The sequence below is a fragment of the Rhinopithecus bieti genome, unplaced genomic scaffold (assembly GCF_001698545.2).
Source record: "Rhinopithecus bieti isolate Rb0 unplaced genomic scaffold, ASM169854v2 scaffold_76561, whole genome shotgun sequence".
Taxonomy (NCBI): Eukaryota; Metazoa; Chordata; class Mammalia; order Primates; family Cercopithecidae; genus Rhinopithecus; species Rhinopithecus bieti.
The window spans coordinates 100,921-107,747 of record NW_016828394.1 but is presented as its reverse complement, the minus strand read 5'-3'; the positions used below and the strand labels follow the sequence as shown (position 1 = coordinate 107,747).

General features: G+C 38.8%; 1 protein-coding gene across 5 annotated transcripts in view; it reads right to left on the bottom strand.

Moving 5' to 3' along the window:
• EBF1 (EBF transcription factor 1) overlaps window positions 1–6,827 on the bottom strand; it is a 413,838-nt gene that overhangs the window by 349,152 nt on the left and 57,859 nt on the right. The gene's annotated exons all lie outside the window — the stretch shown is intronic.

The window sequence follows — 6,827 nt, the reverse complement described above, 5'->3', positions numbered from 1 at the left end:
AAAAAAAAAAAAAAAAAAAAAAAAAAAAAACCACCAAAATAAGTGAAAAGTGAATGCCAGGAAGAAACCAAGAGTTTTAAAGTCAGAAAATCTATTTGGCAGCTCTAGATATTAAATGATACCAAAGGTTAAGTTATCAGCAGAAATTTGACGTTATCAATCACAGGATTGAAGGATCTTGGACCATATTTGAAGGAGGCAGTACAGACTAATGGTTTCATACATAGAGGCTGGAAGTAAACTAGCTGGATTCAAATCCCAGTTTTTCTACAAACCAGTTGCAGACTTTGCACAATTCATCTAACCTCGCTAAGCTTCAGCTCTCCTTATCTATACATAAGGATGCCAACAGTTGTTGTCACACAAGTAATGTTGGCTGACATCATCATTTTTATCAGATCCCAGATTATTTTATATGGATAGGCAAGAAATCACTTTTCAGACTTGTTTTATGAATGCAGAGGCTGGAGAATGTGAGGAACCAGAATTTGCCTTCCAAATTATTGCCCTTCCCAGGTTCATGCATGCACAAAAGTATTGTGATAATCACTCGCTCCCTTAAAATCTCCTTTTGGGGTTCAGAGGACCTTGAACTTTACAATTAAAAGATTTAGTCCTCGGGTTGATCTCCCCAAAGATTTAAAATGGAAGTTCTCCTTTCCTGACCCCAGTGGTGGGGACATGAAACTATTTCACTCTATTCATACTACCTTGCCTTGCTCAGGAGAGACTTGGTTCTTAGGAAATATTGGCTTCATGGGTGCAGAATAAGGGATAAAGTTTGTGATGCAGGAAAATAAGACTGAAGAAGGCAATTGAGAGGTCAGAAGAGAAGAATTTCAGAGTTGCACTTCAACTGCTCAATTTTCTCATCAGGGATGGGCTGGCACTTTCAGATACCTTGCTTCTGATAAGAAGATCAGCTCCTCTCTCAACCCCTCCAAGCTTCCTTATCAATAAGGACCACTGCCACCATCACATTTGCCACATCAGCCACCCTCCGATCTCCTAGGAAAAGAGGACTGGGGTTCAAGTCAATTTGCAGGGACTGTTTCTGCACAAATACCATACCTAGGTTAGTGGGCAGTGCCAGAGTGGCAAGAGAGGCTGGCTGCCAAGGCTATTTTTGAAGAACTCACCACACTTCTCTGGGATACTCTGAAGGAAATGTCTTGATTTCACCCCATGTTCTTCCTTGTCCTTTGCAGTCCCAGGGATTCAAGACCATTTCATTTCTTATCTTGGCAGTCCTTTCTCCCTCAACTCATGGCCCACCATTACCACGACAGACAGCAAAGCAAACTCACCTTTCTCTTTAACCTATAAGCTTTATGGCAAAAAGATAAAACACCATGGGAAACGGTGGAAGGAAAAGAGGGGGGAAACCCACCATACTCCGACCTTGCCCTCCTTTTTCCATTCTGCATTTAGGTAACAGCCCAGATATTTTACACTTTTAGAACCAATGAAAGAGACTTTTTATGTATACATTCTCCAGTTGAGATGGACCTACCTTCTCATATCAAACGGAGACATCAAGACTCAGGGTCAAAACAATTTAAATAAAATCAAGTGCAGGGTGGTGCTAATATTTCCATACAGGAGGAGAGTATGGGGTGAAAGGAATTAGCAAAGAGGCCATGCCTCACAGCAAGCAAACACAGCATTAACTTAGACTGTATGTTTATTTAAGAAGGCCGGGGGTAGCTGATAGAGACTATGGAGAGTGGGGATCAGACCTCATTCCTAAACCATTCCTTGGTGTAGTGCTGATGACCTCATAATATTGGCGCTGTTTTGGGCTGCCTCACCTATTAGCAAGACTATCAACAACACTTTAAAAGTTCCCTCTTGATCTAGTGTCTGAGCACCTAATTGCTTGTGGAAGTCGCAAAAATTCCACCCTAACTCTTCCCAGGAGGGCTAATGGGATGGAGTAGAAAGAGATCCTGGTTCAGACGCCCACTAGCTGTAGGATCTCGGACAAGTAGCCTCTTTCCTGGGACTCCATCTACAAAATGGAGAGGTGATTTCCTTCCAGGATAAACATTCTATGATTCAAAGTGGTGTTTATCTGAATGTGTGAGAAGCCTGAGATGGAATGTTTACTTCCTTTAGAAAATTGGAATTTAACAGCCAAAAGAATCCTTTTTCCTCTGAAGGAATAAAAAAGAAATCCATTTACTCAATCTTCTAACCCCAAAACCAAAACAAAGAGTCTGTGGTATAAATGAGTTGGCCAAGATGCCTGCACGTGCTGGCTCCCAAGTCAGCCCTGTTCCCTGAGTCATTCTGCAAAATGGCACAGCAGATTCCTCTGCGTCCCTCAGAAAAGAAAATCTTTTACACTTTCGTATAACTCTATGCATTAAACCATAAATTATTATTCCCCTCTCTTCTACTTTCAGAATCTATACAAAAGTGATTACCTCATTTTTCAATATTACTTTCATAGTTGGAAAATGCATTTTCAAAAGTTATTTATTTTCACAGCATGTCAAGTTGTTATACTGTACTAGTTAAAATAAAACTACTATATAAACTACTGTCTACTTTTGCATGCATTACATTTCCCTACAAATGCTGTGAAGTAGGATTTTCACAGGGCCTAAATATATTTATCCTAAATATTACATTATACTTTATTTTAGCATCATTCCAGATTTTAAGAAAGAAAGAAATAGGAAAGCCAGTTGTTAAAGTAACTTCACTATTAAATAACTTTTTTATTTGAAGTTCCCCATTTCAGAAGAAAAATTATTTAAATATTAAAAGCAGTTTTGCCATGAAACTTAAAACCAACACATACTATTATTCCTTCTCAAGGGCCCTGGGAATAGCTAAAAATGTCCCATTGGATTTGATTCATGCTCACCTAAAAGCAAGACTTGGGCAGGGAGTAAAACAAGTAAGGAATAAAATATCGAATGAGTACAGCCCAGCATTTCTAATAATGAGGTCCCCAGACCCTTGATATATACAGCTAGGTTTAAAATATTTTCTGGAGTAGCTCCAAAAGGTGACAAAACTAAACAAAAGCTTTGCTTGAGGTAATCCTAAATTTTATGTGTAAAATTGTTTTTTGCTCAAATGTAATATTAACCATTCTCTAAAGCACTGTGAATTTCTTTAAAATGCCACCTCAATTAAAGACTCCACAAACACAAAAGGACGTAGATGCAAGTATTTTCATTAGCATTTGTATTTTTAATGGTGAGGGTCCTGCAGCTGTGAGTGAGGGGTGCTTGCTTCAGAATCAGCCAAAACAAAGCTGACCCTGGCCAGTAAACCTAAGGAAGGTGCCGCACACCAACACCGTACTGGGTTTAGAAAATGCTGCTCTCAGGCTCTCTGTGGCTGAGTGAGAGGCAGAAAGAGGAAGAGCTTAAATATTTAATAAATGATTCTGCAAAGGCTTTTGAGCCTTGGCATGAAGGGTTTGAAAGCACTATCTACTTTACATCCATTGAGGCCACCACCAACATGGCTATGATCCAGATTACAAGCCACTCAAGAAACGAGTTTTCCTCCTCTTTTCCTCTTCTGAAGCTGAGTTGCCAGTGGCCTATCTTGAGATCTTTCAGAATTGCTTTAATCTTTTGTTTTAGTTTCATCTCAAGGCACATGCATGTCCACCTCAGTGCCCTTGGGGTTGCCAGGCCTTGAGTCCTGAAAACAGGGAAAGCATCCCTGAAGAAATACAGAGAACAAGAATGGAGAAAAGAAAACAAAGATTTTTTACATGTGTTTTTAACACAGCCAAATCTAACAAAAGTGTGCTCCCTGGTAGTGCTTTTAACTAACAAGCAGGCAATATATTGCACTGTAAAATGTTTTATTTTAACACCTTACAGGTTTAGCTCTGTGGCTGTTGCAGGTATATCCATTAAAAGCAACACAGACTATAAATCAGAATTCCATACCTTTTCACAGCATATGAATCTATTCTCCTGCTGGTAAGCACATAGCTTTCATTGATGCCGATGGGGGTGACATACCCTTATGCAGGAAGAATAGACCACTCTCTACATGTGAATTTATGCTTTGAGACAGGTGGCTGTATGTAGACAAGAGACACCAATAAACAGATTTTATCATAGCTGTTTAGAAATGGATTCTGTGCTACATATCTACAGAGGAACAGTCGTCTTTTCCAAAGGGAAATACAGAGGCAAACCTTTGGCAGACTTGCAATCCACAGTTCACTACACAAGTTGGTGCCCATCGTCACACACGTCGATGGTCATTTGAACTGAGCTTGACCAATCCCCAATGCCTTAATAAACTAACAGTATTTCTGAAATTCCAGTTATGCTGAATCTAACTCATCCCTGCTATGAAAACATAACAAACACTGCACGGCAAAGGCAAACATTAACTTTTTAATGTTCTGTGTCATATACATACCTACATGAACACAGGGTGCAGATTCTCAGAGGAATAGGTTTTTTCATGAAGCAGAACTCTTTTAGATCACTTCTAAAGGGACTGATACATTGTCTTTAAGGGAATATATACATTTCTTATGTTTAAAAAATAAATACTAAAACAGCCTGTCGCGTATGGATTCTGTGTGGTTATTTTATATATTTCATTTTTTGAATGATATTTACTTTTTCTTTCTGCATTTTAGTCACTTCCAGAAAGGGATCCCAGGAATAATGCAAATTACAAAAGCAGATGTAGAAAATATTTTTTAAAAGCAGCCTAAATTTCCATAATTTACAATAGATATTCACACCTGCACAGAGGTTGACATTCAGCATATGCATCTAGCTGTGTGTGATGAACACAAAGCTTTCACCAGGATAAAATGTCTATTTCTAGAGAAATCCATAAACTAGAAACAGACCAGCTCCCATATTTAGTTCCTTCCTGTACTTCATTTTAAAGATGCCTCCTAGAAGATATCGGAAGGGTCAGCTCACTGTTATTTACTGCACCAAATATTGCTTATGATTGACACTGTCATGTCCATGTGTTGCAGAGACTTAAAGGCCATGACGACATTTAACTACTCACTTTTGCTTGCATGGCTGTGGTGGAGGAAACCACAGAATACTGATCTATCCAAAAGAGAAAAAAATTAGAGAGAGTGTCACAGTGGAATTTATGAATGAGAGTGCTTTGGCTGCAAAGCATTCCCATTATAGCCCTCAGCCACCACAAAACTGCTGTGTAATTGGAAGGGAACTTTTTCCCATGCAAAAAAGCTTGCTGTCGGTGCCAACCCATCAGAGCCATGGCATGCAGGGATGCACACCTGCAGGTAGCCTCCCTCATTCACGGGGATCCTGGTCTCTACCTGCATCTTCTGCTCACAAAGGGATCTGGATCTGAGAAGACCATATCACAGAGGCAGGGGCTGAGGATGTGGCAAACCTTGACGGTCATGTCATCCACTCAATTCATAGGTGAGGAAATTGAAGCCCCAAGAAAGCAAAATAAACAAGTCCCAGGTACATAGCCCATCAAAGGCAAAGCCTGGACCCAAAGCCAGCCTTTCTCTTGCATCCCAGCCCATTCATATGTCTAAAAGCTGACCCTATTTCAGCATTTATTTACCTAAAACTATGATCAATGAATTCAAATATCCTAAATGTTATTCTGGCTGGGAAACAATAAACTTCCTCCAAACCAGTTTAGACATATTACTGTTTTCCCCAAGGGGAAAAAAAAAAAACTTATTTGCGTGTGTGTGTGTGTGTGTGTGTGTGTGTGTGTGTGTGTGTATGTTTTGATTCCCCAGCAATGAAAACTATATTAAAGCTTAAAATCATTACCTTCTTTTTCAGTTACTTAAAAAAATCCATCTTCTAAAGACAGCTGTACCACAGATCTCCTATTAATATCTTAAATTTTTAAAAGTCTAAGTTCTTAAGTTCTGTAGAGTGTTCACAAGTTTGGATGACTTTATAGCATGTGTTACATATATTTTATTTTTATTTACCAAATAGCCACAGTAAAAAAATAAAATAAAAAGTTAAATAGGATGTCATGACAAGGAGCTACTAGGTAGCTACTTAAGGTTATGTTTCAGGAAAGCCCTCTTTAAAAATATCTCTGGAAAGGATAAGGCCTGATTCACATAACTTATATTTTATCACAGGTGAAATAATAACAGTAACTGATATATATGAAGCATCTACTATCTAATTGAATCAGGTACTTATAGAACGTATTGCTTCAACAACGCCAAGCAATCCAGGAGGATGGATGTTGCTTTCTCTATTTTGCAGATAAAAACTCTAAGTTCCAAAGATATGAGGTTACTTTTCCAAGGTCATATGACTAGTTAGGAGCATTGGAGGCTTGGAACCCTTGTCCATCTGATTCCAGCATGTATGCTTGGACTCTAAGGGGAAAATGCAGGCATAAGAGATTTGCTCAGTTTGATCACCACTGCACTGGGAACACATTTCCAGAACCCTCAATAAGCCAGTTCTTCTCCCTGGCATATCATATCAGCCTCCTGCCCTTTCCTTTGTAGCGCCTAAAACAATTGTAATTTTACCTTTATGTATGTGATTCTTTGAATGACTGTCTCTCCCACTGGACTGTAAAGTCTATGCAAAGTCTACAACAGTCTTTGCTTGGTACATAGTAGGTGTTCACTGAACAAATAAATGACCCACTACTTCAAAACTTCAATTTAAGCCAGGAGAATTGATATCACTGTCTTATTATTCTAGGCAGAGCTGATAACCACAATTTAGATTCAAATTATGTCTTTTATTTAAACATCTCAAAGCAAGATAAAAATAAACAGCTGGAAATAGCTTGCAATAAAAGAGAGAGAGAGAGACCAAAATAAGTTTAGGACTCTG